At 42.0% G+C, this 23,640-nt stretch overlaps 1 protein-coding gene across 2 annotated transcripts in view; it reads right to left on the bottom strand.

The window, feature by feature from the left end:
- The window catches only part of LOC144781452 (coiled-coil domain-containing protein 170-like), a 782,697-nt gene that overhangs the window by 684,348 nt on the left and 74,709 nt on the right, over positions 1–23,640 (bottom strand). The window lies entirely within an intron of this gene.

Raw genomic sequence — 23,640 nt, 5'->3', positions numbered from 1 at the left:
ACTATTTTTACGGTTCATTTATCATTTTTATAACATTATAACATCAGTGGATATACCCTTTTTCTACGGCGTCAACCCTTTGGAAACCAGTGAGGATGACTAAGAAACTCCGCTCTGGGAGATTAGTGGGGGGAAGGACCTGTGCAAAAACAAAATCTAACCCCTTAAGAAATAAATCCGTGATTAACTACTCGCTAAAGGGACAGTGTCAGCTTTTCGACCTTTGGGAAAAAGCAGTGGATAAGAAATTAGCTGTGGATGCAAATGATGGTTTCCTACCTATTGCGCAGGTGGGTCCATCTCAAGCGGTTGATAATATGGTCTCTCCTCCAATACTGACAGACCCATTTCAAATAGAAATCACTGCAGGGAATAGCCCTGCACATGTTATTGATAATGGTCCCATTGGGTCTTTTGTGCACTCTATGGAAGGAAAACAAATTAACAACTCTCCGGCGCCACAGGCTTGTAAGGAAAACAAATTAACAACTCTCCGGCGCCACAGGCTTGTAATGCACGTGTTAGGTCAGAGGGAGATCTTTCTCTGTCATCCATTGACCTCGAACTTTGTGGCCGATATGTGAGCGCAGGAAGTCCAAAATTCTCTGAAGTCTCTAAGCCATTAGTGGGCGCGACTCCATCTGGCCTATTGTTATATAGTAGTACTCCTTCCATAAATGTGCAGGATATGTCCGCGCTGTTAAATGTTTCTATGTCTCCTGAGCTCAATCTATCTGGAATCTGTCCTCCTCTTGCTACTGGCGAAAAACCAATATCGGAGTCTTTGATTGCCCTTGAAAATTTGCTCTCTTCTATACTATGTCTTTTGGGCAAATTTGTGGGCAGCTCGGACTGTATCTTAGATTCAGTCACTAAAATATTGAATGCAATGCTGCACAAGGCGCCTGAAGTGAGGAGTGCTCCCTGGAGCGTGACTGATACCAACCGGGTAACGGGGAACACAAATGCACCTTCGGAGAAGCTTGATATAAAGCCGTCAGCTATGGTTCGAGAAAATAACATCACGGCTCCGTCAGTTTCAGTGGCAAATAATTGTGTAAAAAACTCTGACTTTGAAATAGAAGAAGAAATGCAATCTGGTTTATTAAGTTCAGCAGCACAGGAATTATTCCCGATTTTCAAAACCGGGAAAATAGGGCTACAAGAAGATGATGATCAGGAAATAACCAAAAAAAGCCGGAAACATAGAAACGACAAAGGGAAAAAAGGAAACCTTTACGTAAATACAGGAAGAAAAGACAAAGGCGGATAATCTTTCAAGACTCTATTGTTTTAATTGACAATGAGGAGAACGCCATTAATTCTAACTTGGGGATCACCAAAATGGCAAGTGAATCCTGTCATGTACACTTTGGTCCAGAGACTAACGGTAATACTTTGCCTTTGTCTTTAGAAGATTTGCCTCAGAGGGGTGGACATGGCACGACTACCCCACATATGGTTGAGACAGGGAGCACTACCCCGGTTGCACTGGGGGACCTTAATCCTTTGGCTCCCTCTTTTGCCCCAACGGTCAGGGCTGATATAGGCCCACTTCACTCCCCCCAGGCAAAAAAATCAATGAATTATGTGGACACTTTTGTTTTGGACTTTGTTCCTTTATTTGATGTAAATTTGCCTCTAAATAGATCATGGTTGCTTAAATGTCTTAGTGATCAGGAAAGTCTTCACCTTATTCAATCAAGGGATATTGAGTTAGTTTCCCTGTTAGGTGAAGATAGTGTAACCAGTATAAGAGTCAAATTCTATTCTAAATTCATTGTAAATTTGATATTACAGCAAGTGGAGAGTTTTCAATGCAGAGGTATTGATGTTCTGCCTATTTTCAGTTCTGATATGACCTCTTCTCCCCACGGGATGACCCAAAAGGGTGACAAGCTAGATGGGGCATCCTCTCCGTTTGAGGATCTAAAGATCTGGGTCTCTAAGGGGAAACGGTCAGTCTCTAAAGCATTGCTTCTTCCACCAATCCAGAACTCCGCCCCATTAGATGAGAATCACCGGTGGAATTGGCTGCATAGTGCTCTTGCAACTAAGAGCACAGATAATTCCAAATTATTCCATCATCTTTAATAATCAATTAAAAATTATCTCTTGGAATGCAGCCGGGATACATAGTAGCCCTGAGAAGCTTGATTTTTTATTCTCTCTAGGAGCAAATGTGATCTGCATCCAAGAAACATGGTGCATTGATAATATCTATGGAGGGAAGGAATACTATGTGTTGGAAGCACCTGCCGCCCCTTCGAGGAAAGGTCATGCTAAAGGGGGAATAGTTTGCTTGTTAACTAATAAACTGTGCTGGAGATTTTCGCATTACATTGATCCTAGTAATCTCTTTCAAGCCATAAGAATTTCGAATCTCCCCAACTTTCCAAATAAATCGGGCGTCGTAATTATTAATGTGTATATCCCCCCTGAAGAGCGTTATAACATGTTATTGAAGCATGTATTTCAGTATATTGGACAGATTAAGAATGTTTCTTCTCCACCTGATGTTATTTTAGTTGGAGATTTGAATTGTAAAATCTCGAATGCTAGCTTAAATTTATTTAGAAATATACCCAAAGAAGAGGCTTATTTCATCCCACAATCGATTTTCCCCGATAAAATAATAACAAACAAAAGAGGGAAGATTCTCCTGGAGGAACTATCCGCTGTTGAGGGGCTTATTTTAAATGGGAGATTTCCCTCTGATGTGCCCGCGAAATTTACTCATAAGTCTCCTTTCAGCCCCTCTATCCTTGACTATGTGATCTCTGACTTTGACATTTTCCCATATGTTCAGGACCTAATGATAGCCCCCACCTCTTTCAGTGATCACAGCATAATTTCCATAACGCTCTCTTTTAAACCTCCACCCACTGAGTCTTGGTCTCTTGGTAACAATGAGGTCACCTTCCAGGGATCTTCGGGTAGGTGCTGTTGGAACAGCACCACAATAAGAGGTGTGTATGATATTTTATGCAAAACTATACTAGAACTAAATAGCTGGTGTGGTTCCGAAATTGCTAATTTCGAAAATTTTATGAGAAAGATCACTCTAGATGTAAAAAAGGTCAGTGGTTCGGGAAAAAAGCCTTTTGTCCCTAGTGCATTGCGCATCCTGAATAAGGAAATAAATAAATTAGTGCGAATGCAATATCTAGGCAGATCAGGTGAACTAGCTAAGGAAATATCGAGGTTAAAAAGAAGGAGAACCAGACTAATAGGGAGTCTAAAAAAGGAGAAGGAAGACTTAGTATGGAAAAACCTGCGGGAGGCAGTTGCGCATGGCAAAACTAGAGAATTCTGGTCCATAGTCGGGAGGGGATGCGGCACTAGAAGCAGTCCTCTTCCCATACCCATTTCTGAAGAGGTATGGTCCTCTTATGTTAGGAAGTTGTATGCAGGGAACGAAGCCATGGCTTTAGATAGTGTACCTGAACTCACATCGGAGGATCCGATCGACTATCCAACAGTGAAAACAATAGAAATGGCCATAAAGAATATGCGTTTGTCGGGCGCATTGGGACCTGACGAACTCCCCATGACGGTTTTAAAGCAGGAACCTTTACTCTGGAGCAAGATTCTTCACCCAGTGTTCAAATCCTGCTTTGTTACTAAAACTGTCCCAGCCTCCTGGAAGGGAAGTATATTGGTCCCTATTTTTAAGAAGGGATCTAGGGATTGTCCCATGAACTACCGTTTGATCGCTCTCCTCGACTCAGTTGGAAAGGTTTTTGCTAAATGTATTTTGGGCTTGCTTGAAAATTGGGTCGAGGAGAATAATATTCTACCATGTGAACAGACTGGTTTCCGTAGGGGACACGGTACATTGGACAATCTTACCACCCTCCATGTGATCTCTGATAAATATTCACGTGTAAGAGGAGGAGTGGTGTTCGCAGCGTTTATTGATTTCTCCACAGCGTTCGATAAAGTCGATCGTCGAACGCTGTGGAGAAAATTAGCTGCCCTTGGTTTACCACTATATCTATTAGAGCTGTTACGAGCTCTTCATTCAGAAACGTGGTGTAGTGTCCTCCAAGGGGGTGAGAGGGGACTTTCGCACAAGATTCCCTCTCAGAACAGCCTTAAACAAGGCTGTCTCCTGGCACCACTATTGTTCTCACTATACACTGCAGATCTTCCTGCCTATCTATCAGCGTGTGTGGGTATAGCTCCGGCGGTAGGTGGGACCCCTATTTCTTGTCTCATGTAGGCTGACGATATTCTTGTTTTAGATCTAACCCCCAAAGGTCTTGCTAATCGGCTGCAAGCCTTACACGTTTTTGCTGATGCCCACTGTATGAAGATTAATATATCTAAAAGCAAAATCATGTGTATTGCTGGAAAAAAGAAATGCCGTTCTGTAAATTTTGGATGGTTTATTGGTGGTCAAAAACTAGAGGTTGTTAAAACCTACACTTTTTTGGGTAAAATCATTGCGGCCAATTTGAGTGAGAGGCCCCATATCGAGCACAGCTTACGTAAAGCACTTGCCCACGGCAAAGGCTTAAATTCCCTTTATTCCGCTACTGGAAAGAGACACTTTGCTTGTCTTCTTGAAGTGTTTAGGGCTAAGATTCCTCCTACGATACTATATGGTATAGAACTTATAGAGTTGAAGCATTGGGAGTTTTGTAATAAAATTGAGGGGAAACTCTTAAGATCCCTATCCAACCTTAATACCTCCTGCTCTTTGGCAGCATGTAGGCTTGATTTCGGCCTTAGGAGCAGCTGGGTTCAGGGACTATGTGCCCTGGTAAGATGGGTGGCTTGCTTGGCTAGAGCCGAATCAGGGTCGATGAGGGCCCTTCTTAAAAAGGAATTGTTGGGCAACTTTAACGAGTTCTCACGTTTAGTAAGGAATTTCAGAAGAGCTGTGTCACTTTTAAAGTTAGATGAAAGTGTGTTATTCCTATATTCATCGTCACAGCTAAAACTTGTGCTAAAACAGGCATCGTGGGAACTTTGCTATCAAATGGATAGGAACACAATACAAGGAAAAGGGGGTAGTGATCTTCTCCTTAATTCCTATACTATGAAGTTGGCCCAACCTTATGCCACATGGAATATACCCCATGGTATTCGTAGATTATGGTTTCTGTTACGATACGATTTACTGCCCTTAAATTCACTTCTTTCTAAATGGCATGGAACCTCTCCCATGTGTAACTTCTGTAGCTTGAGTACTCAGAATTGTATCCATGTTATGTTAATTTGCCCTGCACTTCGACCATTGCGTTTTAAATGGTTAAAATCGATATGTCTCCAATTGGGTATTTCTGATGTTAATACTTTTCTACGATTTCTATACTGTCCTCCAAATGAAATGTTTTGCTTCTATATTTTTAATTTTTTTAAAGGTTTTTTAGCTATTTATTAAGGAGATTTGGAGAGGTCTGACACTGCTCCCTCATGTCATTGATTCTATGGATGAAATCAGTTTTGTATGTGTGATGAATCTTATTTTTTTTGTTTGTATCTGTTCTGAATTTTATGTGGCCCTTAACTAGAGCCAAACATAATAAAATAAATTGAAAAATTGTGAAAATAGACACTTTTCTGGTGAAAACCAGACAATGGATTCCTATGGAAGGAAATACAAGTTACTGGTAGGTACGGTTAGAATTACTTTTCATGGTCAGTGCTGGGCTAAAAGATGCAGCACTGGGTTCTCTCCTGATAACAGGTGAGTAAATCAGAATTCGTAGTTCGGATGATTTTAGGTGAACATTTGAAAGTTCCAAAACTCCACACTTAGAAGAATTTCCAAGTGAAACCAGTCAATGTTAGCCGATGGAAGGAAATTCAAGTTACTGGTAAGTACGCTTAGATTTACTTTTCAGGGTCCATACTGGGCTCAAAGATGCAGCACTGAGGTCTCTCATGATAACAGGTGAGTAAATCGGAATTCGTAGTTTGGCTGATTTTAGAGCAATATTTTGCTCAATAGTGAAGGAAGGGGGCGGGGCCTGAGGGGACATGGGTGCAAACACACCCTGTGACACGTTTTAAGTTGGGGAATTAATTCCTCTTCAATGCTGAGGTCCCCTGTGAGCCAACTAGCCCACCAGGTACCTCAGTATGCACCAGGGAGCTGCGTTGCAGAGAGGTGTTCAGAGGCCACGCCCCCTTTCTACAAAACTCTGCAACGCAGCCCCGTGGTGCTTACTGGAGGTACCTGGAGGGCTAATTGGCCCCTAGGGGACCTCTGGATTGAAGAGGAATTAATTCCCCAACTTAAAACGCGCCACAGGGCATGTTTGCACACATAGTCCCGCCCCCTACCTTCACCACTGTGCAAACGCACCCCGTAGTGCATTCTTAGTTGGGGGATTAAGTCCCCTTGCATACTGGGGGTCCCTGGGGCCAATTAGCAAACCAGGAACCTCCAGTATGCGCCAGAGGGCTGCATTGCAGAGAGGTGTAAAAAGGGGCATGGCCTCATTACACCTCTCTGCAACGCAGCCCCCTCGCACTTTTCCAGAGTGGGAACTAAATCCCCTTGAATACTGGGGGTCCCTGGGGGCCAACTAGCCCACCTGGAACCTCCAGTATGCACCAGGGGGCTGCGTTGTGAGAGGTGTAAAAAGGGGCGTGGCCTCATTACACCTCTCATATATCTCTGATTTTACTTTTGATTTTCTCAGGAACTACTGCACGGATTTACACCAAATTTGGTGTAATTTCGTTCAGCAGTTCGAGCTGTAGCCCGTCTTAAAGGTCCCTATGGAAAATTGCATGGGGAAAACACGTTTAGGGACCCCCCTTTTTTCTCGGCCCCCGCTTCAAGAATCACCACCACACTTTCAGGGAAGGACCGGAGCGAAGCAGGCCATCTTCTTGGAGAATTTTGCGAAGATTCGTCGACAGGCGCCAAAGTTATTTCAAATAGAATGTTGCGGATTTTCTATGGAAACTAGGTCCTAACTATATTTACCTACTGGCGACTGCCAGTAGGTAATATATATATATATAACCGTGACCAAGCCGTAACTGGCGAAACGCGTCAGGAGGCAGCTTCCACTTTTTGCCTAATAAAATCTTTTCAAGCATCCGGAGGTATCCTGCGTCTTTTTCTTCGAGTAGGAAGAGAAATTGGGAGCAATATATATATATACATATATATATACATATATATATACATATATATATAGAGAGATAGATAGATAGATAGATAGATAGATAGATAGATAGATAGATAGATAGATAGATAGATAGATAGATAGATAGATAGATAGATAGATAGATAAATAGATAGATAGATAGATAGATAGATAGATAGATAGATAGATAGATAGATAGATAGATAGATAGATAGATAGATAGATAGATAGATAGATAGATAGATAGATAGATAGATAGATAGATAGATATGAGAACCACGATCCTGAATCACCATAGCCACGGCGAAAATCAGGTATGGACCACAGCGTGATGTTTCAAAGTGCAGTGCTTTATTGCAGAAAAAAGTATCAGCATCAAACAGTGTAACAGCAAGTGCCCAGCATGACGTGTTTCGACCGCGTTTCTACGGTCCTGATCACATGACGCGCTGGACCCTTAAATAGTGTCAAATTCTTTCGTTGACGAAATTCAACCACACCCCTAAGTAATAGAGATAAAAAACATACTTGACAGGCACTTAATCTAAAACAAACACAATACTTCATTTCATAAAAGAAAGTGTCACTTCCTGGAGTGTTAAAACAAGATGATGAGCACAGTAGAAAATTGTGTTGACTGGATAAAACCATATTGATACAAATAAATGTATAAACAATATCTAAAACTCAACCAAGTGGTGATTGAGGTTCCATCCTGAAATATATACATACAGTTCTACTCTGATATAAATGATCATACATCCTACCCCTTTCCCAGTATTAATATAACTATTGCTTACTCCCACAGTAAAAGTGCTACAAAATAAAGTGCAAGTGCTAAATTGTACAAATCGTCAGGTTCTGCCAACTATAATCTATAATAGCTGGCAGCATTAAAGAAATCACGAAGCGTGAGGCATGCCCAATTCATATGAGGAATAATATGCAAGTGCACAGGAAACTTGCGATTGAGTGCAAAATATGGAATAAAATAACACAGCTAAATCCTAAAACTAGTACCATTCATATGTACATAAAGTGCAAGTGCACAGTAGACATACGACTAGTGCAAATCAGTTAATGTCATCATTACTTGCTATTAATACCCAAAAAGATACAGTGCATGGTAAGATAAAGGGGTCAAACCAGTTTAAAACTTGTCTAAAACCAGGTAAAACACGTGACATGTCTGTCAAAACTATTGGCCAATTCCTATAAATGATCTTCCTTATTTGTTTCTCTTGGCGACTGTAACTAGTTATCAATTTGACTGAGTCCAAAGGTTCAGATGTGTTACTGGGAGCGGTTGATGTGGGAATGGTGTTTATGGTATTAACCTGTAAACACTCATCTCTGCTGAGGCTGTTAACCCTGTTCAATGCTCATTTCAAATCTTTGGTTTTGTATTTCTATTCCCACTCAGTCTGTGCAACAGTAGGGAAAGCATTGTACCTTGGAGGGGTAAAATGTATTATTCCCACTCCAGTCTGTGCAACAGTAGGAAAGCGATGGACGCAGGAGAGGTAACATTTACTATTCACACTCCAGCCTGTGCAACAGTAGGGAAAGTGTTGGACACCAGAGGGGTGTAATTTACTATTCCCACTCCAGTCTGTGCAACAGTAGGGATAGCGTTGGACTCTGGAGAGGTAAAACTTGCTATTCCCACTCTAGTCTGTACAACAGTAGGGAAAGTGTTGGACACCAGAGGGGTACAATTAATGTTCCCACTCCAGTGTGTGATACAGTAGAAAAAGTAGTTCACTTCAAACACATCACATGTTTTAACAACTCTATTAATTGACCTAAAATATAACACTATTAATATAAAAATTATATACCGTATTTTCTGGTGTATAAGACGACTTTTTAACCCTTGAAAATCTTTTCAAAAGTTGGGGGTCGTCTTATACGCCGGTGTCATTTAATAAGTAAGCGTATATAGCCCAAACCCTATATTTTAAAAGGTAAAGTAGGGGGTCGTCTTATACGCCGAGTCGTCTTATACGCCAGAAAATACGGTATATAAATGTAAAAAATAATTAAATATCATAGTTTTTCAAAAAAATTGTAATAATACATTTCACATTTAAGATGGTTAATAATTCAGTATTTAATTAAAAACAGTCATTTAAACTCCCACAAACATAGCAACACACAAAAAATAATTGAAATAAAAAAGATAACCCAATTAACATATTAAGTAATACATAAAATAATTATTAATAAATGATTATTTATTTTCTAATTAATTGAATAACTTCCCACCCTATTCCCCTACAAACACAACACTAAATATAATTATTAAACAATTTACATAATTGTTAATTAATTATATATTTAATACAACATTATATGTAATTGATTATTGATTATTACTTAACTACCTTCCCACACAAAACCCCTATAAACCCAACAACCTGCACCTGAAAAATAACATAAAATATAATTACACAATTTACCTAATTAATTGAAAATGTAATCATTAATATATTACTAATTAATCAATTAATACTTAATTAACTTCACACACTATACCCCTAACAACCCAACTTTGACACACCCAAATTATTACCAAAAATATATATTTAGATAATTTGCGTAATTCATTTTCAATTAAATAATTAATAATAAATCATTAATTATTACTTAATTAACTTCACACCTTATACCCCTACAAACAAAACAACCCACACCTAAAATATCACATATATTGCTAAATGGACTAGTGGAATTACTCACATTGTGAAGAAAAAACATAAAGAAATGTTTTGATAGGACTGGCAAGCAGAATAAGCATGCAATACCCTGAAAATATTATCCACTCAGGCTCAAGTAAATAGTCATTCAAATCTCAACCAAAAATTCTGAGTGGAGTCCTCAGAAAGGGGAGTTTGAGCTGTCCTTTTATGTCAAGAAGATGATTGTAAGAAATTAGGTTATTAACAAAGGGGGTGACTACCCACCTTATAAAATAAACACAATCCTTGTCGGGGGAACCTCTAAAGTCACTAAATTAACATGAGCTCAACTCCCTACTAGCTTTGGAAGAGACCAGACAAGCTTAACTTTGAAGCAATGTGTAAAGTATTTATGCAGTGCCAAAATAGTAATAAAGTCAAAGACTTGCTGATATCCTGAATCAGTACATTGTACAGTCATATTGAGTGGTGTGAGTCACCCAGCCATTTTTGGTATGGTTAAATGGTCAGCAACAATTATATCCTACCAAATTGAGAGATTTCTTTATTAAGACTTCTCTCACAAAGCACAATAATTTGTACTACAAACAAGCCTTATTTATTCCTACTATAGAGTTACAATTTGAGATTAAGCATATCTTGTACAATTCAGCTGTTTCTGGTCTTAGGGGATAGAGAATCACCTATATCTGCATTCACATTCATTTTGGTGGGCTATTATCCATTCTAATGCCCAAGATTATGGGGCTGATTTCTATGGCGTGGGACCACCACAGTCAGCCCGTTGGTGGTGGTCTCACCACCATCGGACCATGTAAGACCGCCTGCCACATTAGGATGGCAGGCGAATGGTCGGGGCGGAAAGACCGTCCAACACTAATCCAACGGGCTCAAGGAGCCCATCAGGCCGTCGAACGGTCTGTAATGCCTACAATGGTGGTGGTGCCTGCTCAGGCACCTCCGTAGTCATTACAATGTCAGTTTCCGCCGGCCGTTTCAAGGCGGTTAACCCGCCATGAGAAGGCGGCGGAAAGTGACTTTGCGGACCCCCTTCCACCTTGAGCCTCCGGTATGTGCCAACAAATTAAAGCAGTAACCAACTTAGTGGACTGCAAAACTACAAGATACCATAAAGGGTCCTGAACAGCTGATTAAAGCTGACAACTTACTTGAAACCATAAACTGCATACCTATCTCTAAAACCTCCTCATCCAACAATCCATCACACTGCAAAGTGCTGTGTTCCATAACATGATAACAGCACCTTGATGAACATCTTGCACAGTGTGGAAACCTTAAGCATGTAGGATCAAAACAAAGACAACACCATCCAAGCCACACACCCTACACCGTGTAGCATGTTACTCACGCACAAAGGTGCTTTAGTGCTCTACATAGGGGCCGTAAGCACAATATATATGTTACAATATAATGCATTGACATTCAGCATCAGGCTCTTCATCACACTGCACCTTTTGCCCCTGTACATTTTGTTTCTCTCACAAAGATGCTTGCACTCCATCTTGCTTGATTGGCACACAGGACGAAAGCATCACTTGCCACTGAGCCTGCAATGAATCTTTTAAGGCTGTCATGTTTTTGAAGAGGACAAGTGGAAGCTTAGGATGCATGGGAAAAATACTCCAGCAGCGCAGGCTTCCTTCATTGAGTGATCCTGCTGCTGCTGAGTTTTAGCGAATAACCATTTGTGCTCCACGTCACACACTTAGTATCATATGTATGATATGTATCAAGCTAATTAGCATGCGCAAAGGACGAAATTCTGCGAATTTCGGCCTTTGGGAATGCTAATTAGATAAATGGTATGTATCAAACATTTTTGATGCAAAATAAGGAATTGCAAAATTTGCTATTCTTTATTTTGCGATTGCACTTAAGGAATCACAAATTTTGCGATTCCTTAAATGCAATGTATCAAACAAAAAATATTCAAAAATTGCCATTAAGGATTCGCAAATTACCACCAACTTCTAGTTGGTGGTAAGTTGCGAATTCTTTTCAAAAAGCTTTTTTACAAAAAACCAAAGGTGCCATATGACGCCCATACATGCCCTTAGGGCATGTATGTGCGCCATATGCCCCCAAATGTCTTTTTCAGGGGTGCCGCAGGGTGTTCTTGAGACACCCCTGCACCCTTGAAAAAATTCCTAATTTGCGATTAGCAAATTGCTAATCGCAAATTGCACTTTCATTCCTATGGGCCTCCTGGCCCATAGAAATGAATGGGTAATTTGCGATTAGCAATTTGCTAATCGCAAATTAGGAATGGTAAGGAATCGCTATTGAAAAGCGATTTTGTACATACATACCGTTTTGCGAATTCCAAATAGCGATTCCTTAAAATTCGCTATTTGGAATTCGCTAAATGGAAGTATGGTACATATGGCCCTAAATGTTGTTTGTTTTTGCATGTTTCTCTTAAAGACTAATTTGGTAGTTCTACAGTCTTAATTTGATGATTTGGGTCTTCTAATGGCGGGTTCCTACTTGTTAAGCATGCATGCACTTGCTTATAGTAGCATCGATCACCATTGAATCATTTGTTAGTTGTTCTGTTAAGTTCTCTGACTCACAAGCATCCAGTGCTTAGTTTGAGCGTATGGTTGCAGTTGTGGTTCACCAGCACTCCTTTTGGGAACATGCACTATTTTTTTCCTCATCAGACTTTGAGTTCGTGCTAGAAAGAGTGAAACACAAAAGCGGGAAGAAAAGGAAGGGAAAGATTGAAAACAGTAACAAAATAAGAAAGTAAAGATGAAAAAGAAACTAGCAAGAGTGAGAGAAAGGGTCAGGGAGTGTCTGGTGGTTTACATAATAGGCATGAGGTAAGATCAGCACTACCCAGCCTTTGTATCCAGCACCCTGGATAATCATAGTATCAGTTGAAAGCTTTTGAGCAAACTTTGGGCCCCAGCACTAATGCTGTCATGTACAAAGATCCCATTTAAGGAATATGAAATTGCAACAAATAGAAATTCCCAATTTGCGATTCCCTTAAATGTATTCTACAACAATTGATTTTTTAGAAGTGGTCCCAATTTAGACTGACTTCTTAATAATTGATTGGTATTTTGAGAACTGACCTATATATTATTAGGTTGGTTCTCAATGTAACAATTTGTAGTGGGCCTCAATTTGACCTACTTCATTAATATGCATGAGATAGGTCATAATTGAGACATAATACGATTGACTACAATGACAGGCATGGTAGCCTGCTGGGGTCAGCAGACTATCATGTCTGTGATTGCTCTTAAATAAAGCAACCTTTTTTATAACCACTTAAAGGAAACCTGACATGTTAACAAAGATTAAAAAAAGTTATACATACCTTTTTTTATCAGCAGGCCATGATCTCATTGACCACTGCCTGCTCATAAAAAACAGTTTTGTGATCATTCACACGGGACCCCTTCCCATTTGCGAATGGCTTACCACCACCTTTGAGATTTTTGCAGTTCCTCTGTGTGTTTCAAAGAATAGAGCATTACAGACGTCCTTAATTTCAATTGCCATCAGCAGGCAATGTATATGAAAATGTAGCTCAATTCGCAAAGATAAACTTAGACGTTTGGTCTAAAGTTAGACCTAGACGTCTAAGTTTACAACTTTGGAAATTCACAAAGGGCATTTACTAATACTCTTTTTGTCCGCACTCGGGCTGCATGTGGATATAAAGATAGTATGCACACCCATGCAAAGACAGGTCCAGATGGGACCAGTCTATCTTTGATGTCCATGCCGGTATATAAGGATTCCAACATGACACCATAGACGAACGCCACATCGTCCTGAACACGCTCTGGGGTACTCTCCGGCAGGTACGTTGATTCAAAATATCAAAGACAGTATGTAGGAGTCTTGAATGTGAAAGCCATGTTGCTTGGGATTTTTGGAATAGAGGCATAGTTGGCCTGTGATATCTATGCTACAGAACAGACTGGAGCTGTTAGAGTGAAAAGCTAATGAATCATGGCACATGCACAGGTTTATTGTGAAGAGGCATGCACATTGCGGGTAGTGCGTGTAAACTCATGGTTTTGACTAACATGTGTCCCAAGTGGTGTATAAGCCAGAATGTGGCCATTAGTGATGAGTTATGGTGAATGAATAGGAAAATGGGGACTCAACGGCCCCACGAATTGCATATACTAGAGGATGTCGATATTGTGGGATTTCACTAGCTAAGTGTTCTCCTCAGAGATGACAAATGGCAACATATGCCGGAGTGACTAATTTACAATTTTGAATAATAGGGAGTACTGGTAGGTAAAAATGTCAGTCCAAATCCAGTGAGGTTATTAATGAATTTTGATTTAGCATGTTCTTTGTGTACTTGAGCGGCAACCAATGCGATGGAGATATAACTATATACCAGAGATGACTGTATCTGGTTAACAGGAATTTTGGACTTAATGATAGGGGATTGGAGAATCTTGTTTAGAGTGCCACTGGCTGAAATGAACATGTTTATTGTTACAGATCAAACTGATTTAGACCAACTGTGCCCCACACCTTACGCGTTACAGTGGGGACACCCAAGGTAAGAGTGTATTCATAATAAGATCTAGATAGTTTCAGACAATGAACGTCCTGTTACAGATATTGATTTGCTTCATGCCTCCATTTGCAAAACAAGCATTACTCACGGTATAATTAGGTGAGTGGTCAAATCTGGTGTCTGGCGTGTCGCATGATTACACATGTGACTGGTGAATGCTACATGTACAGTGACCATATGACAAAGACACTACTGAAAGTTGATGCGGTCACGTAGTTCACATTGGGAGAAGTCTGACCATAGAGGTACTCAATGATGGACAATGACGAGTTTGATTTATCTTGAGATAAGCATGTGAGACCAAGTCTAATTACTAACAGAACAATAAGGGTCTTTTCTAAATCACCAAAGGCATGATGAGTCCCACCATGATCACATATACAGCATTTGTCAGTTGCATGATTGCGACTGATGGCAAGATTCACTCTCAGTACAGGGTGTCCTGTGGATCAATGATCCAGGTGATGGGATCTTCATTACATAGATGCTCCTCCTTAACATGCAGCTATGTTTATATCTATAGCCCTGACGAAGTCCACTGTTATTGTATCACCCATTGATGAAATATGTGTTGGCGAGGGCAGAATGGAATATAGAGAATGCAATAAACAGAACACAGGTTGAAACCGCGTCCTCAAATGTCACTTTCCTGAGTGCTCGCAGACAAACATTGTTGGCCCTAAAGACGGATGTCCCTTTTTATGAGTTTGAAACACATGGGCAGTTTCAATGAGGAGCATAGGCAAGGAATATAGACAGATTGATGAACTTTTATATCAACAAATCCTTTGTTTAAAGGACATTATTTTATTATTGTTTTTACGAAAATTGTTTGTTTGACAATAATGGTTGTCAGGAGCTAGAATTTGTTGATTTTCTGAGCTGTTATAAGAGGTGTTTAATTATGTGTTGGTTACACACACATGAGGTGGTTTGAACAAAATAAGCTGTGTGAAGTGGTATTGTTTAATATTAAGATAATACATATCTGGAGGTGCGATGACGCATAAATAATAATGCATTAAATAATATGGAAAAATAACAATAAACACAAGAATAAAGTGTGAGTGTTGATGTATATGTAAAGTGGATCTTAATTGATGATCCAATGAGGGAACTGCCTATTACCATTTATGTTTTTAAATTGCACCCTCAGAGGCCTTAACAGGAGGCTGTCTGTACTTGGTAGGTGGTTGACAGTGGGCACCACCAGCACTTATTTCAAGGGGCTGAAAATCGTTTTGAATTTCTGCAGGTGACACTCCCAAAGACAAATTTACAAGACACTGCTGGCAAGCCCAGGCTTTGCATTTATAGAAATATTATCTGTGTAGCCGCATGTCACTCCATCTGGTCTTGCTTCACATTGGTTAATTCACGACTCAAGTGAGGTGGGATGAGAGGGAGGTGCCCTACCCTTCTCCTCCCACAGTTTGTGGACTATGGGGCCAGAATACTGCGTGCCTATTACCTCTTTTGCTGTCTCTGACCGCTTAGTAAGTTACATATCCAAAATCAGTTCCATGTCCAAGGACTTCATCCTGACACCTTGAAGGCTTGCTGTGACTTCATCTCCACAACAGACTGTGGATTAGCAGGCTCCTTGCACAATGACTCATTTTTTCCTTCTTGGTTCTGGGTGGTCTGAGTTTGGCAGTTCCGCTTTCAAACAGACCAGTTGCTCACAATATACATAAAGTATGCTTTGTATCTGCCCCTTTTAACCACTGGCTAACTTCGACCTGTCTCTTTCAGCATGGAAATCACACTTTGACAATCACAGCCCAGGGGATTGTACACCTATCACCTAATGCAATCCTCTCACTGGGTGTGACCTTTGGTTTCCACTCCAGAGCTTGCACTGAATTGTATGAATGACTACTTTACATCTGCAGCTTTCACTGTCTGCTCCTGCCTACCTCCCAATGCTCCCTTCCGAATCCCTTAGACTGCCACCATATAGTATTTCTCACATGTCACCCTCTTCCTCTGAGAAATCCTCATCAAAGCCCCCCACCAACCACACTCATTCGTCCCTCACACTCTTCCCTCTACCCCATGTGTTTTCCCTGTCACCCCACATGTTATCCTTTAGTGTTACTACCTCCCACTTCATCCATTTATTTTCCTCATATGTTGGTCAGCCCCTGACATCCTCTCACATTATACCATTCCCCCTCTTTTAATTAAAGGTAGGAAGGCAAGGGAACCAAGTGAGACTTCACAATTAATAGTTCTTCCTTTCTTTCTTTGTTATAGAAACTAAAGAAAAACTATATGGAAAATTCCTTTTTTACCCGAACTGTATTTGAATTAGAAACAGGAAAAGAATGGTATCAAAGGCAAAGGAGACTTTTATATAGTCCACCTTCTCAGTTCTCTGTGTGGCTTTAATGTGCTTATGCTACATGCATTAGCACAGTAAGCAAGATCTTCTAACATTGCCAATGCATGTTTACTTTCTGTAATTTCCACAATATGCACTTGCACTGTCCCCTCAGCAGCAAAATAAAGACTGTTAAATAGCTAAAACTGAAAGAAGTGTTAAACCCTGAGATGTCATCAGAGTTCAAAGAGTGTGTAATGTCACTTCCGCTACTCTTCCAATTTTTGTGAATGACCACCCATGAAACCAATATCATTTGAGCTCCGTCACTCTCTCTCTACTGACCAGGAAATCAAGATCTGCAGCACCCTCCGCAAGACAAAACAGACACCCCACACATATCCCTGCACTACGTGGTAGGCACCATGGGATGCCTACCACATGGCATAGGTATATAGTGACCCCCAGGGCCTATGTCACTGGCCCGGGGGGTTAGGGGGGCCCACCACAGGTCCCCAAATCCATTTCCGCCTGCTGTTTTGCTGCAGTTTGACCACCACAGAACGATTTACAGACAGGGATATTGTAATCCCTACGGCGGTACCTGACAGGCATCGCCACCACTCTGGGACTACAGGGAGGTCCAACAGGCAGTCAGATAAAGTCTGCCTGTCGGGACCGTGGCGGTCGGTGTTTCTGACCGCCATCCGTCCATCAGACATTGTAATATGGTGGACGGAGATCCCTGTTACGATGGCCGAGAGACTGCCACCGACAGTCTGTCGGTGGCGGTCCGTCGGCCATCGTAATCAGCCCATATGTTACAAATCTCAACCAAAAATCTCTTTCCTCTATCCTAAATCTAGTGAACTGCCTTTAACCTCTGAAACAGGAAGTGCCATTAGAGATTAAAATATTTGATCTTTTGTACTGTCAAAACAGTTAAAGTGAAAAGTTAAAGGTCACATTTTGCTGCACCTCAATCAACAAAAAAAATGCAACTGTAACATGAACTTGTGACTACTTGTGACTACTACAAATTGTATTCCTCATTATTGACTGATGTCACTTCTGTGAAAAATGCCTACAAAAAGTTATAAACAGAAGAAGATTTTTCTTTTATCGATAATTTTTTCCAGCAAATGGCCCAATGATTTAAACAATTACCACTGACAATTGTTTGGGCACTAACTCACCAGTTTTAAATCCAAGCAAGGCCAACTCAAACTTCCTCTCTTCCAAGGTAAATAAATTGAGCAACTTTTAATTAGGTAATATGTTACTGCAGAGAACAAAGCAGGGACGCCATTTGAATTAATTCACTCTGTCATAGATAGAGATGGCAGGTATGTTTTAAAAGAAGGCAGATTACATGGTAAATAAATTACCATAGGGAGCATCTACGCTCCCAGTCAAGACCAGTTAGGCTTCCTACATTCATTATCTACACATATGGCAAATGCGCCACCTGATACATTCCTATTAGGAGACAACTTTGATTGTGTCACTCACTAAAAGGGACAGTAATGAGAAAATTGGCTGGGGGGCTGCGAGAGTGGCTTGGGCATTGGGGACTGATAGATGTCTGGCGGACGCAACATGACACAGACCATGTCTACTCATACAATTCTCAATTACATAACCTCCATACTAGAATAGATCACTTTGTATGCTCCTATAGACTGTCCCAGAGTGTAACATACTCCAAATATTTGGGGGGGACCATTTTGGACCATAGCCCTGCACTACTGCAACTTACCCCCGCTGAAGAGGGACCACCAGCTGCGACGTGGCGGCTTAATCCAGCTTCACTAGAAGACACATACTACCATAATTCGATAGCTGGGGCGATCTTTAATTACTTACTTAATAATCAGGGATCCGTGTCCACAAAACTGATTGAATGGGAGGCCTTTAAAGTGGTGATGAGAGGGCATGGCAAACAGTCAGACAGTGGGAGCCCAAACAGAACTGCGTAAAGAACTACAGGCTCTGGAACAGAAGATATGTATATTGGATAACACTGTAGATAGACACCAGGAGTCCCTAGCAGAAGACCAAGACACGAGAAAGCAATATAATGCCACATTAGAGAAGTTGAGGACCCATGATTATAAACAATACATAACGAACATGCATGAAGAAGAATGTAAAGCAGGACGGATGTTAGCGTGGCTCATCAAACCTTAGTCCAGAGGTGCACCCATTACTAGGATACAGGCCCAAAATGGTCAGCCCATATACTCCCCCACATTTATCAACCAGGAATTCTGCAACTATTACATGAATGTGTAGACGGCACCCCCTTATCTCGCTGAGGAAACACTAGATTCATACCTGACGCAAATACCCCTAAAACAATTGAGGAAATCTGCATTGTAATTATGGGAATGGCGACGGGTAAAACACCTGGCCCAGATGGCCTCCCATCAGAATTTTATGTGGCATACATTTGGACATTGGCCCCACCGACGTGAACAACTGTGCGCTGAGGCCTGGCAACTGGGCACACTGCCAGAGACCACTAGAAATGCAGTAGTCATACCCTTACCCAAAAGCAGGGAGCAAGAGTCACAGAATTCTGCCCCCTTTCCATGCTGAACCTAGACTTCAAAATAGGGAGTAAGGTGCTAGCCTTAGACTTCTTCCGCACAGGCATGAACTGGTACATGCAGATCAGAATGGATTTATCCCCACATGCAACACTTCCCAAAACCTTAAGAGGCTCTACCATATAATGTATCACCCCATTACACAGACGCACCGCAAAGCGATGCTGATGTCAGTGGATCTGGAGAAAGCCTTCAACACAGTACGCTGGAATTTCCTGTTTGCAGTAATGAAACAAATTGGCTTGGGGGAAGGCTGGATCACAGGGGCAGGTTACTATACATGGCCCCAACGGCGAGAGTCAGAACAGTGACTACGCTCTCGCCGCAATACAAGGTTCACAGAGGCACCAGGAAGGGATGTCCCCTTTCTCCGCTCCTGTTCACCTTAGCAATCAAACCTCTTGCTGAACAATTACGGCAGGTGGGATGTGGCTGGTGGCTGGAAGTAAAAGGTCAGGACACTACTTTATATGCCGACGACATACTCCTTTAGTTTAGAGACGGAACAGTAGGCATTACTTAAGCCATGGAACAATTACAATATTTTGAATCAGTTTCAGGCCTATGAGTTAACAAATAAATCCAAAACACATGTATTCCCCCTTGCTGGGGACTGGAGAAACCTCCAGAACTGCCATCTGATTTGACTTGGTCTCCTGTATCCTTCAAACATTTAGGAATACAAACATTCCATGCGAGAGAAGACTTGCAAGACAGTAGCCTGGGAGGTGCTTTACGCTTCCTGAAAGCTTATGTACCCTTTTGGAGGTTGTTGAAATTACCCATCATGGCCCGGATAGCGATCCAAGATGGTGATGTTACAGAGGCTACTATACTGCTTTGCCAATATGCCGAAATACATATTGGCTTCCTGGTTCAAACAACTGGACACCCTGTTGCGAGACTTAATATGGGATGGGAACAGACACAGGGTATCTCTGGCAACATTTGACGTCGAATTGAAGAAGGACTTCCTGGGGTTCCAAATTTTGAATTTTACTTCCTAGCATCACAGCTCCAGTGCATTACAATGTGGTTAGAGGGGTTCAACCAAGATGAGATAATACAATCGGAGCAGATGGTACAAATAGACCTTTTGCTGGCTAAACTACTCAATAGTGATCCCCAAACTGGGAATACTGTTGGCAACGGCATTAAAATGCTGGCACAGATGTGCGATAAAAACTGGGGGAAAGGGTCTTTATGCCCCATCACTGCCCATTGCAGAAATGTCACATGGAGACCCCCTCACATATTTTACCCAGAGGCAGCTATTAGCCTGGACAGACGCGGGAATACTTACAGTAGGTGACTGCCACCAACAGGGAAAGCTGATCCAAATGGAGGACCTAATGGACTGCTACCAGCTACCTCCCAGCCAGTTTCTCATGTATGAAGCACTGATACAAGCATTTCAGCAACTATGGGGAGGAGAGGGGGTGGAGCCTGCAACACGCGGTGCGTTTCAGCTGGTAGTTTCTATGGGGGTCACAACACACTTGGTGAAGTGGTTTTATAGATCCCTTGCCGACAAGACCTGAGGCCTGTTAACTCTGTTACGGAGCAGATGGGAAAGAGCCCTCCAACGGGAGCTATCAGATCAGAGTGGTGAAAGCCACACCAAAGAAGATATCTAGAAATACTAGACTAAAATATACGCAATACAACTATGTACATATGACCTACATGATACCACACAGGCTGCCGGTTACCTATGGCGGTGATCCTCTATCTTGTCTTTGATTTGGGCACATAGGCGCAGACTTTGAACACATATGGGACTGTATACGTTTGCGAACCATATTGGTCAGAGATTCTGTCTGCCCTAGACCTTACACTGGGGCAAACTCCTCCCGCACACTTGAGGCATGTATCCTGGGGTTGTACCCGAGACCAAGCTCAAGAAAGTTGGCACTAGATTTTTAGACTTGGCGTTAGGACTGGCCGAAAGACGAATAGCGATAGAGTGGAAAACAACGACAGGTCCTCTGGCCAAGACGTGGAAAACGGATATAACACAATAGGCAAGAGCTGAAGAGCGGGCATTGATGAAAGAAGAAACTAGGGGGTAAGACTCCACCCAATTTCAGACCTGTGGGAAGGAATACTGACAATGTGGGAACACCCAGACAGAGCAGTAGTAATGAGCCACAACGCAGACACAACAGATGAAGAAGACAATGAAGAACCACCCACCCCAGTATACGAAGTGTTAGGCAGTTAAAAAGATGGGAAAGCCGCGCGAGACTAGGAATGTCAGAAACATACTAATGGAAAACAAACCGGCAAATAAACACAGCCCCACCAGCTATATTATTCCGGACACCCGCCACGTTGCTGATCGGATGCATGGAGCTTTTAGATACCCCAGATTCCTCCCCCAACAGACACTATACTACCTTCCCGTATCTCTCCTCCACTTTTCTTTCTTCTCTTTTCCTCTTTTGTTGTTTAAAAATAGTTGGTGTATGTGGATTGAAGGAATAAGATTAGATGTGAATATATAGCATCACTGTATCCCCTTAAACAAAGAATGACCTCCTAGAGTGTCTATGATATGCTACGTTGTATTTCATCTATCGAGACGAAGCACCTTTTGATTGTAACAAATAGTATGTATAAGAAAAGAACACACACAAAAACAGATATCGAAAGGTGGTAGAGGGAAAAAAAATGTATCATAATTTATATTGCAATGATACCAAAAAACGTTAACAGTATGTTATAGTAAAAACATATTACTGCTTGTAATTGACACATAAAAACACCAATAAAAAACTTATTAAAAAAAGCATAAGTCTGGCAGTATCTGTCAGCATGGGTGTAAGGGGACAGGTATTCTGCACTAAAGGTAGTGAGTGATAGCCGTCTACTTGCCACCCCATACTTTTGCCCTGGGTTTAGACATTTTCTGAACTATGTATGGAGAGAATAGTTATCTCACTTTAAAAAGGTAGGTCAGTTGAGTGTGTCTGCCTAACTCTGAGCCTGAAAGTCATCACTTCTTAGAGATGAAATCGCTGTCCACTGACCTCAGGTGCACACATGAGGTCCAACATCATTCCAACAATGCTCTCCTTAAGGCAAGTCTTTGTTAACCCTTGCATGGTAAAGGAATGCATTACAAAGACACATTTGTGGTTCAAACCGCGTTGTTAAGGCACAGCATGGTTCGGGCACATTGTAAAGGCTGTTTCACCTATCCAGTGCACATCTTATTAACCCTATTGTGGTGTTCTGTGGCACGGGCCTAGTCAGGCACAGAAACACAGGCACACACAGAGTCATGGTGGTGGCCAGTTGTAGACTGAGCCACGCCCAGGTCCCTGGGCTCTTTATTAAACATTTTACGTGCTAGCCGAGCGTATGCTGGGCCAGCCTATTCAGACTGCATTGCTGGGGTCCGCTACAATCGCCCCCTCACATCCAGTGCGATGTGGGCTGCCCCAATAATGGCAACATCACATTCCTCCTTTACCCAAAGAACAAACAATTAGAACTGACCAAAACATTTCATAACAATAAACCAACAAACATCAGTCTCTGGCAGGTGAGATACTCAAGGAACAGTCATACTTGGGTTCATCTGCTTCCAGCTTACAGGGGTTGACATCGGGATACAAAGTCCTGATACTTCTGAGATGGCTGCGGATGGGGCCGCAGGTTGTACTGACCCTGACTGCTTCTGCTTGAAGGGGTCAGGGGTACATCGGTTGAGTCCTCAGTCTCTGGCGTCGGCTGGCTTTTCCGACGTTCTTGGCTTGGGAGTTCTTCTGGAACTGGGGTGGCTCGCTCGTCGTTATCATTGGAGGCAGGTTGATCGGTACTGGCTCTCTCTCGTTCCGGAAGGCTGTCCCGCGTTGTAGGGCCGTGCCCTGGGGGCATCAGGAACTCTTCTAATCCATCAGCGAGAATCCTCCTGAAGAGCGACACATTCCGAGTCACCTTGTCATTACCTTTGGAGGCGGTGACCGGGGTGCCTTTGACTTCTGTCACTGTCCATGGGTCTTTTTCAAATGGCATCTGAATTTTCCACCTGGGTGGCGTCCCGTACAAGCACTTGGTTGCCGACAGTGATAGGACTGTCCTCGGCGCGCCTTCACCGGGATGCCTCTTGGTTGGTCTTCGTCTGCCGCGCCATTGACTGGTTCGGAGGGTTTGGGACTTCCGCCCACACGGGATGGTGGGGGATGTTGTCAGTCACAGTTCTGCCGAAACAGAGGCAGCTTGGGGAGATCCCAGTGGTGCAGTGAGCTGTGAGGCGATATTCCCGAAGGAAATGATACAGGGCCTGCTCCAGGAT

The sequence above is a fragment of the Lissotriton helveticus genome, chromosome 9, assembly GCF_964261635.1.
Source record: "Lissotriton helveticus chromosome 9, aLisHel1.1, whole genome shotgun sequence".
In the NCBI taxonomy this organism is placed as follows: domain Eukaryota; kingdom Metazoa; phylum Chordata; class Amphibia; order Caudata; family Salamandridae; genus Lissotriton; species Lissotriton helveticus.
Note: the sequence above shows the minus strand (reverse complement) of the source record. Positions and strands in the feature narration are given on the sequence as shown.